This window comes from Hibiscus syriacus, unplaced genomic scaffold (genome assembly GCF_006381635.1).
Source record: "Hibiscus syriacus cultivar Baekdansim isolate YM2019G1 unplaced genomic scaffold, ASM638163v2 tig00111837_pilon, whole genome shotgun sequence".
NCBI lineage: Eukaryota > Viridiplantae > Streptophyta > Magnoliopsida > Malvales > Malvaceae > Hibiscus > Hibiscus syriacus.
The window spans coordinates 11,752,828-11,763,963 of record NW_024063194.1 but is presented as its reverse complement, the minus strand read 5'-3'; the positions used below and the strand labels follow the sequence as shown (position 1 = coordinate 11,763,963).

The window sequence follows — 11,136 nt, the reverse complement described above, 5'->3', positions numbered from 1 at the left end:
ATATCTACATATTGTGGGAGGAAAGGAATCATAGAATTTTTCAAGGACGATATAGATCAATCGAAGACATGCTTAAGGCTATTTATTGAAGCTGTGGGGATTCAACTTAAGGGTAAAAATATTAATAGAATTGATAGTACTAATTATAATATTTGTAATGCTTGGGTATAGTCTAACCAATCTTTGTTTTTTGTAAGTAGGCTGTTTATAGTTCTTTTTGTTTTTTGTAAGTAGGCTGTTTATAGTTCTTTTTGTTATAGATTGGTTAATTGTTTTTGTAGCAGAACACTGCTCTTTGGATAATAAAATTTGATTTATCAAAAAAAAAAGTTTGATGATGAAATTTATAATATGCACTTAAAATATTTAATTGTAGTGAGGGCGATCAGCTGAAATCTAATGAACATCATTTTTACACCAATCCCATACTGTACTCGTGCTTACAACAGAACTACCAAAACCCATGTTGATCATGGAATGGATTGGACGTACCTGGAAATAAGGTCTTCAAACAACAATGATAGGGGAAACAAGTGCCCCAGAATCTACATTTACACAAACAACAAAAAGCCTCAAATTGAAGCATTCCATAGTCACACCCTTGAACAACCACTTTCAACTTCATAAGTGCTGCATTACTGACTCCGAATTATGCAAACCATTCACGGTTTAGGAGTCCTATAAATAGAGAATAAATGCCTCCAAAACTGTTTCTGGGTATCTGAGCAGGCAGGCAGCATCTTTTCATGAATAATAGCAATACATCCTACTCAGAATCATCTCTTCCTTAGTTGTGAGACTGCTTTCATACTTTTTGAATCTCTAAAGCAAACAAAGTGGACCAGTGTTGTCCCATTTTGATAGACGGCAAATACACTTGTTCCTAGTTTCTTGTTGCACAGAGAGCACATACTGTTACTCGAGATCTTCACTACAGCTTTTCTTTGGTTGTAAAGTTCATCTTTCACCTGTTTCAAATAGGATTTCAGATACATGATTAGATGAAAGAAACACACACAAAAAAAAAAGTAATTTCCAAGGAGTCCACCATATTGATATACACACACACACACAAACGTGAACACAGTCTAACAGGAAAGCTCAAATAGTGTATGTTATTTTATGTGCTTAAACAATATACATACCTGTAGGTTCTCACTCTGCCTCAAGCTCTTGATGACTAAGAAGTTCCTGTATGCTTCACTTGATTTTTTTCACAAAAGGTCCAAGAAATGGAAGCAGGTTCTACAGGTAGAAGGCAGATACCTTAAGAAAGTGTCTATAATTGGTACTCTGAAGCACAGAGGAAACATAACAACTTAGATATCAATGAACTTTACACCAATATGCAACCACATCAGGAGCTTTGTAATCAACTCAAGAGTTTAGGGCATACCTGTAGTTTAGTCTCCCTTGGTAAGAGTCTGAGTGCCTGAGCTCCATTGAGTCCATCCCACCTTCGGCTCAAAAGATCAAGTACCTGATCAAGCATGATAGAAGAACCTCCAAATTAGATTCTTCAGCATCACCATCACTCCTGCTACTATCAGTATTGCTGGGACTAATACGCATATCTTCTGCACCTTCAATGGATGCGATCTTCTTTCGTCCTCCTCGAGATTTAAATGAAGCTGTTGAACTAATCCTTGGGATGCTTGCATTTGAGGATGATACTAAATTTGTAATCCTCTTTTCAAAATTCTTGGTTGTTTTTTGAGGATTCAGATATATCAGTAACAGAGTGAAGTATATATTGCCAGAAGATTTTGTTGGTGGTTGATGAACAGCTGACTCGTAAACCTGATCACAATACGGCAGTGCCAGTTGAGGTACATGAAGCTATAAAGGTCAACAGATATCCATTTACTAGGAGCATATTCACAATGAAGAACAGACGATTTAAAAAAAGGTGGGGGCAGGGGATAGAAAAAAGGTTGCAATGAAATAATACCTATGCAGTTATTTCCAAACAGAAAGTGTATTATATTAACCCTAGTTCAATCAAATATTCAACAACTTTAACGTTTCATATAAACCAGAAACTACTTTATGAACATATAGTGATAAAGCAAGCTCATGTTGGTTCATTTTCCCCAACAGAATTGCACGCTCTTCAAATAGAGCATCTGGAGGAAGACGTTTCAATAAAGCCTCAGGATTGTATCCTGTGATGCTTTACAGCGCAGATACAAGTTTCTTCCTGGTTGGAGAATATTCCTTTTCATCCCATAACTGTTGAGCACTTAGTTCTGAATACCATTCAAGTACTTCAGAAAGATAGATTTGTACCTGGAATAGTCATTGCTAGTAACATCAGCGGCACTATCACCAACACAAATGACAAACTGAGTTATTTTTATACCAAACAGAAAGAGTCTTCACCATTTCATTTTGCAGGTTCCCTGAGATCCCATTTTCATTCATAGCAAGCATGAGCTCCAAGTACCTGCCCTGCATGTTTGGAGCATGCTGCTTCAAATAAGAGTTGACCAATTCTGCTGGAATATTTCCAGACAAAAAAAGCTCAATGGTTTGTGTTGGACAGCTTTCAAGAACAAGCATCGAGAACTCAGGTACAAGCATGGGATCAGTACCACAGAGGGGCTGCATGTAAACAATATAAAGTATTCAGCATATGGAAGTTTTATCAGATCATTCCTGTGCTCAAATAGTAGAAATCATGTGCCTAATGTAACAGGTTATGGCCTGCAAGATCAAGAAATAACAAAATTAACATTATATTCTCAGATTAGCCAGGGCCAAATTTCAGTCTCCCTTTATCCATCGCATCCAAATTCCAACTCAACACGAATTAAGAGCAAGTTTCCCGCTAACTGATATCTAACCTTAAGATATTCAATAATTGCCTCAGGACTGAACTTTTGGATGAGTTCAGAATGCGACTGGTTTGATTTTGGCTCTTCCGCTAATTGTTGTAGAAGTGTTAATGCCTCCCGATGCATCGAGCTGCTTCTGTAAAGTTCTAAAAGTGCAGCATAATGGTTTCCTTTTTGAAGAATCTCCTCACATATTTTTGCATCACAATAATTAAGACCTTTAAGCAATTCAACAGCTGCTGCTGATTGTCCAGTAAGAAGCAGAGCTGCAGAGCTTGGAGGAGGGCAGTATCCAGTATAGCTGCCATCTCCCTGGCAGCTGAGTTAATTGGAACATTAAGACGCCCCTAAGAGAGAAAGCATAGGGTTAGATCATCAAAATAAAAATAGATTTTAAAACTTTTGCAAATTTGGGGAAAAATGGACATTAACACCAATACTTAGTTTATGTCCATACAATTATGCACTTGCATAAAAGCCATAGAGACAAAATAAACATCGGTGTAACAAATTATTGACCTTTACAAAAACTGAGATTGGCCTCACCTTACTTGATTTCTTAAACCTGGACGAAGTAAAACTATCCTCAACAGCATCTAAAACTTCCTCTTCATTTCCCTCAGAGGCAGCCTTCTCTACAATACTGTATCTCTTCTTCCGTAGGAACTTAATAAGAGACATAAGAGTATTGTGGCTCATTTTCTTGAACTCGAGTGCAGAATTCTCATCAGACTCTGCCGGTGGGAGAAAGGTTTCCAGATCATCAGACAGTAAAAGGTGTGGAGTATCCAGAGAATGGTACACAAGCTTCTCTGGTTCTGACACTGCAGTTGTTTTGGGAAGAATAATGGACGGATACAAAGAAAGAACATATGTAATATCTACTTGAGATGCCGCAAAATGCTCCATTGCTTCCTCATAGGACCCATTGTCAAAAGGATAATGAGCGTACCTGCAGAAAACGACCACTTACACAGAATTTATAACTTGAGGAACATACAATAAACCAGAATAACTTAATGAAATTTATGATTATATACCAGGGAAAATGCTGTTTCCTAGTAAGAAACAGAGGTTTCTTATGCAGTGTTTTTTTTTTATAATTTCTTGACAAAATAGAGCATGACCATGTGGAACTTGTCTAAATGGTGTACGATGATAATGTGGTATTTTAAAATTAATATAAGCTTTGTGAATGATTCGTTAATTCTTATTAAACTTGATAAACTGCACATAACAATAATTGTTAATGAGGAAAAAGCCACCATATATGAATTGATCCCTCCTTTGCAGCTCTAAGAGCTTACACAAAGCCAATGCTTCCTCAAAATTTCCGGATGCTGTTAATTGGACAATCTGCAAAGCAAGTTGCAATCTTTTAATGCAATAATCAAAGCATCAAGCTAGGGAAAACTTTGATTTTAGAGCGTAAGGAAAAAGAAGGATCAAAATTCATAGGAGAAAATTTAAATTCTTAAGCATGCTTGGAATACCTGTGCACCAAGAGGAACAGGGAAGAGTCCATGAACAGAATTTTCTAAGGCTACAACAATGGCATTGTTATTTCTTATAAGACGACGAACACCAGGGAGCACAATAGTCTGTATCAATGGATAAGGAACTCGAAGAGAGCGAATCTGCAAAGAATAAATAAGTGAATCTTCTTAAATATTAATATAAGCAAAAGCTCACTTTCTTTAGCATTTAATCACACCTACCTCAACACGCCTTGGAAATAGAGCTATTGCATATGGTTTCTGGATGACAACAGCAGTAGGAGCTTCTGACCAACATATCCTATCAGCTTGAAGAAGCTTTCCATTTTGATCCACAAAGACACCGATATTTTCCTAAGTGACAGCAGGAACCGTATTTGATGTTATTATATAGCCAAAAGATCTATGATGTTGTAAATAAGTTATGAAACTAAATCATTACCTTCCCAAGAATAAGTTCCCCAGAGGGAAGAGCAACGACCAAAGGTGGCGCTATCTTCCCTGAAGAAAACACCTCCGACAATGCACCATTTATGGCATTTAGTATCACGCATTCCTTTCTAATACCTAGACATATGTTCTCGCCACACCATAACATAGACTTCACTGTATCTGGTACACCAAAATCTTTTACCTCCCCGAACCCTCGCCCTCCTGCACATTAATTTTCAGATCAATTTCATTCAACAGTGACCAGGCAATAACTGTTGGAAATCCTAAAAATAAGGAAGAAGATTCAGTTCCTTAATTCTAGGAATTCCAACACTCCCCCTCAAGCTGGTATGTAGATATTTATCAATCCTAGCTTGCCAATAAAATCTTCAAACACGTTCTTACTCAGACTTTTAGTTAGCAAGTCTACAACTTGTTGCTTAGTAGGAAGATAGATGATACGAACTTCTCCTTAACTTACCTTCTCTTTGATGAAATGATGATCTATCTCCACGTGTTTAGTCCGATCGTGATGAACTGGGTTATGTGCTATACTGACAGCAGCTTGATTATCACAATATATCTTCATAGGTTTAACATAGGGTACTTTAAGTTCCTTCATTAATCTTTGTAACCAAATTCCTCACATATACCATGAGACAAAGCTCGATATTCTGCCTCTGCACTACTACAAGCCACAATGGACTATTTTTTACTTCTCCATGTCACAAGATTGCCCCACACATAGCTACAATAACCACTTGTAGATCATCTGTCACTCACTGATCCTGCCCAATATGCATCAGTGTAAAGTTCTATGTCACGACTGGTATTTTTCTTGAAATGAAGACCTTTACTCGGTGTTCCCTTCAAATATCTTAGCATCCTGTAAATTGTCTCCAAATGTTTTTCCTATGGAGCATGCATATACTGACTGATGACACTCACCCCGAATGCAATATCAGGTCGGGTGTGAGATAGATAAATAAGTTTTCCCACGATTCGTTGGTATCTCCCCCTGTCTACTTCTTCCCCATCATCATCATTGCCTAGCTTAGAATTGAACTCCATTAGGGTCTCGGCAGGTTTACAACCTAGCATGCCAATTTCAACCAATAAATCAAGAACATACTTTCGTTCGGAAATAGGGATGCTTGTCCGAGTCCGTGCTACTTCCATGCCAAGGAAGAATTTGAGATTCCCCAAATCTTTAAGCTCAAATTATGAGCTGAGGAACTCTTTTAGTTTCATCAACTCACTCGAATCATCCCCTGTTAGGATAATATCATCAACATAGACGATAAGAATAGAGTATTTCCCACTTCCCGAGTGTTTGTAAAATAGTGTATGATATGCTTTCCCTTGGGTGTAATTCCTGCTGATCATAGCCTTGGCAAACCGGCTGAACCAAGCTCTTGGGGATTGTTTCAGTCCGTATAGGGACTTCTTTAATCTGCATACTCGCCCTTTATCTTCTTCAAAACCTGTTGAAAAGTCCATATATACCTCCTCGCTCAAGTCTCCATTGAGGAGTGCATTTTTTACATCAAGTTATGTTAAGGGCCAATCAAGGTTGACACCTAAGGAAAGGAGCACTTGAACAGTATTGAGCTTTGGAGCGGGGGAAAATGTCTCATCATAGTCGAGACCATAGGTTTGAGTAAAACCTCTTGCCACAAGTTAAGCCTTGTGTCGATCAATACTCCCATCAGGCTTCATTTTTGTTGTGAAAATCCATTTACAACCCACAATTTTCTTCCCTTCTGGAAGATTTGTAACTTTCCATGTCCCATTATTTTTTAGAGAATTCATTTCTTCAAAAACAACTTGTCTCCATTCAGTTGATTTCAAAGCCTCTTTCACATTTCTTGGAGTCTCTACACTGTCAATATTAGTTACAAAAGTTTTGTAAGCTTTAGATAAATTTCCATAGGATACAAACCGAGAGATTGGATGCTGAGTACAAGTTCTTGTGCCTTTACGAACAGCAATGGGAAGGTCCATATTCGACGAACCAGGAGACTAATCTGGAACAAGATAGTCCTCGAAATTGGATGAATTTGACACTGCTGCTGTGTTTTTAGGAGGAAAATGTTTTCGAGAATAAACAATGATTTCAAGAGGCTGTAGTTGGGGTGTCGCAGAGGGATTAGGTTGCTGAAGCTTACTTCCAATGGGGATTTCATCGCTAGGAAGTTCATCTCTCCCTAGTGGAACACTGAAATCTGGTGTTATGAGGACATGGTCATCCTTAGAATTTTGTGTGACAGAGGTATTAATGATAGGCTCAGGGGGTATAATAAGAAGAGTATGAAGAGTCTCATCTTCAATAAGAGTCTCCCCCTGAAGATGAGTGGCAGAAAAATATAGTTCATTTTCAAAAAACATGACATCACGAGAGATAAATATGCGATGCAAGGTGAATGAGTAACATTTGTATCCTTTTTGTGTGGATGAGTAGCCAACAAAGGCTCATAGGTGTGCTCGGGGATCAAGTTTAGATTGATTAGGTTGGTGATTATGTACAAAGGCTTTACAACCAAATATCTTGGCGGTAGGATAGGAACACGAAATAGGGGGAAATTTTTTTGTAGGACATGTAAGGAGTTTGTAGATTAAGAACTCTAGAGGGCTACGATTTATTAAATAACATGCAGTAAGGACATCCTCCACCCATAGGTATTTTCGAACTTTCATGGTAAACATCAAGGCTCGAGCAATAGCTAGTAGGTGTCTATTTTTTCTTTCTGAGATCCCATTTTGTTGAGGTGTATCAGGACAAGAGCTTTGATGAATGATACCTTGTTCAGAGAGATAGGGGCTTAAAACAGAATTAAAATACTCCCTTCCATTATCAGTGCGGAGCGTGTGTATTTTTTAGTCAAATTGGGTTCGGATCATGGAGTGGAAATTCTGGAATATTTTTGGTGTTTCTATTTTTTCTTTTCGGAGGTAAACCCAACATACTCTAGTATGATCATCAATAAATGTTATGAACCATCTAACACCCGTGATGTTTTTAACACGACTTGGCCCCCATAGGTCACTATGAATCAAAGAGAAAGGTTTTGATTGTATATAAGGCTTACAAGGATAAGGAACACGAGTATGTTTTGACAATTGACAGATTTCACATTTTAGGGAATCGATTTTTTTATTCCAAAATAACATAGGAAGCAACTGCTTCAAATACAAGAAATTTGGATGTCCTAACCTACGATGTCACATCATGACAGTGTCCTCGTTTGAAGCAAAGAGAGCAAATACTCTTTTTTTATTCTTTTCCTTGTAATCATCCCATATATAGAGTCCATCATCAACCTTAGCAGTGCCAATCATCCTCCTCGATTTCTGTTACTATATAATACAACCATCAGCAAAAAATTCAGCACAAACAGCCTTGTCTTCAGTAAGTTTACTTACTGACAGTAAATTACAAGAAAAACTAAGAACATGAAGAACTTTCTCGAGTGAGAAGTCCTTAATGAGTCGAACAACCCCAATTCCAACAATAGATGAGTATGAACCATCAACTATCCGAATTCGAGATTGGTTGTGGCAGGGGGCATACGTATGGAATAGTGATAAATTACCTGTCATGTGATTGGATGCTCCCAAATCTAGAATCCAGGATGGATGATTACTAGATTTAGAAGTAATATTAAAAGCAGTACCTTGAACAGCTAAGGAACCATGGCTTATTGGTGCACCGAGTAACTTGGGAAGAGTTTCAAGTTGGGATTTTGTTAGGTGAACATCCTGGACAACTTTAGTAGGTACAGGGGTTGTGTGGATGAGCTGCCCAAGGATAAAATAGCCTTATTTTCTTTCTGAATTTTTGTTGTACTAGGATAACCGTGGAGCTTGAAACATTTCTCCTTTGTGTGACCAGTACGGTTATAGTAGCTATACCACAGTCGGTCTTCTGAGCGACTTAGTTTTGAATCATTCCCTGCTCGATTCTTTTGAGATAGAAGGCCCCTTGAGACCAGGGCAGATGATTCATTAGGACTATAACCAAAATTGGTCACTGGTTTTGGTTCCTTAGTATCTCCCATCATCACTCGGCAACGATTTTATTCTCTCCGAACCTCTGCAAATGCCTCACCAATGGTTGGAAGAGGGGTCCTACCCAGAATACGGCCACAAACTTTGTCCAACTCTTGGTTCGGCCCTAGTAAGAACTCATAGAGTCGTTCTTTATTGAGATGTGACATGAACTTGGTGTGCTCCAAGCCTTCACCCCAGTCCACTTCATAGTACATATCGAGTTCCTTCCATAAGACTTTTAAGTTGTTGTAGTACTGTGTAACTTCAAGAGTTCCTTGCTGAATGTCTTTTAATTTTAACTTGATTTCAAAAGCTTGAGAAGCATTTCCTGGATCAGACTAGTTCTCTTTGACTGCATCCCACATTTCTTTTGCAATCTTGAATAAGAGGTAGGTTCGACTTATGTGACTCTCCATGGAGTGGATCAGCCAGACCATGACAATAGAAATATTGTGTTCCCATGTAGCATACGTAGGATCAGTAAAGGAAGGATGTGGAATTTCGCCACTGATATATCCTTCTTTCCCATGGCCTCGAATCACCATGAGTACCGATTGGGACCACTGTAAAAAAAATTTCTCATCCAATCGGTGATTAGTGATTGTTATGGACGAATTAACATCATTATTAGATAGTGCTTGATTGACATTCTGAGTTACTTGTGAAGTTTCAAAATCAGAAATATTTCCAGTGTTTGCCATGATAGAAAAACAAGACACGGGAGAAAACTAAAGAAGTAGAATGGATCAAAAATTACAGCTCTGATGCCGTGAACTGATTTGAGAAAATAATAATTCTGATATTTCTCTAACAGCAGATTACAACTTTATAGGAAGGATTAGTACAAAAAATAGGAAAGTATCCCTAAAAATTAGGAACTACAATTAGAGACATATTTACACTAGGTTAACTACTTAAAAAATAAGGAAGAAGATTTAGTTCATCAATTCTAGGATTTCCAACAATAACCATTAATTCTGAAAATATAGAACAAATTTACCAAATCTAAATCAAGAGATCAAATCAATAAGGCTTGTTTGATTGCTACCTTTTCCATTTGCTTCTGATCAATAAAAAAAGAAGTTGCTAAAAAGCAAAACTTTAATTAGCTAAAAGTAAAAAAAAAATGATTCAATAGGCACACCAATTTTAATAATAATCATTCTAGATTATAGTAAATTCATGCATTTACTCTCCAGAAATAGTACATTGTAAGAAAAGCTTTGGATTTCATTCCATTCCTTTAAAAATTAAAATTATTTGTAACTGTCAAAGAAATAAGAGGAGAAATTCAATGGAATTACCGTCGTGCCTGAAAATACAGACTCTCTTTTGCCTAGCAAAGCAAAGGAAACCTCTACGATCGTCCCAAGAGCAGACATTAGCACCTTTAGCTTTGGTGATCACAGCAATGGTTTCCAAATTGGGGAGGCGATGAAAAGCGATCGATTCAGAGAGTGATAACAGAAGCTCTCTCGATTCCAATACTTGCATTGAAATCAGAGCCTTCTTTGAAAACCCAGAAACGATTCTCTCCAGCGCGTAAGGTTCCTTTCGCAACGTGTAAGGATCGGATGGAGGAGATCGATCGGAAGAGGGATATGAACCGTAGATTCGAAGAGAACCATCGGAGCAGCCGAGCAGCAGCTTCGAGCCGTAGGATTCGATGGCGTCGATTTTATTGGGACAACCGGTGAGGAGCTGGAAGGAATCATAGGCGTTGTGCACCATTTTCTTGGATCGTGAAATTCTGGCTTTTCTCAAATCATTGGAGATTTTACTCTCGGGAATAAATATCACAACGACGCCGTTTCTTATGAAGCGTGCATATCTTGATTCGTTGTCATGAGGTCCCTCGCTTTTTTTGTACCCGTAAAATCGAATTGCAACCTTCTAATTCTTATTCAATAAGTTGTTAAAACAACCAATTAATGAGAAAAAATCAAGGGTTAATCGACAAATTTCCTTATACGGTAGCTTCTGTTTGTTTTCATTCTTCCAATAGAGCTAGGCCCTCTCCTAAAGCTACTTTCTGTTCATTTTAACTATATTTTATTTCTCAATATTACTTCGATAACGCATCCAATTTTTAAAATAAATTATAAATTTAGTTATTTAATTATTTTTATGATTTTATTTTGATCATCAATTATTTTTTTCAGAGTCATACTCAAATAATATTTTTATATAAAATGTGTGTATTTATTCAAGAAAAACAATAAAAACTACTATAGTGAAATGGCCTATCTAGTACATAAATTCTTATTCACATCATCACTCTTTTCTATACATCTATGTGCAGTTTTAGCCCTAACAATCTC

The 11,136-nt window shown here is 37.5% G+C and overlaps 1 pseudogene; it reads right to left on the bottom strand.

The window, feature by feature from the left end:
- Window positions 1–428: 428 nt before the first annotated feature.
- Window positions 429–10,638, bottom strand: LOC120171871 (annotated as a pseudogene).
- Between the last annotated feature and the right edge of the window lie 498 nt (window positions 10,639–11,136).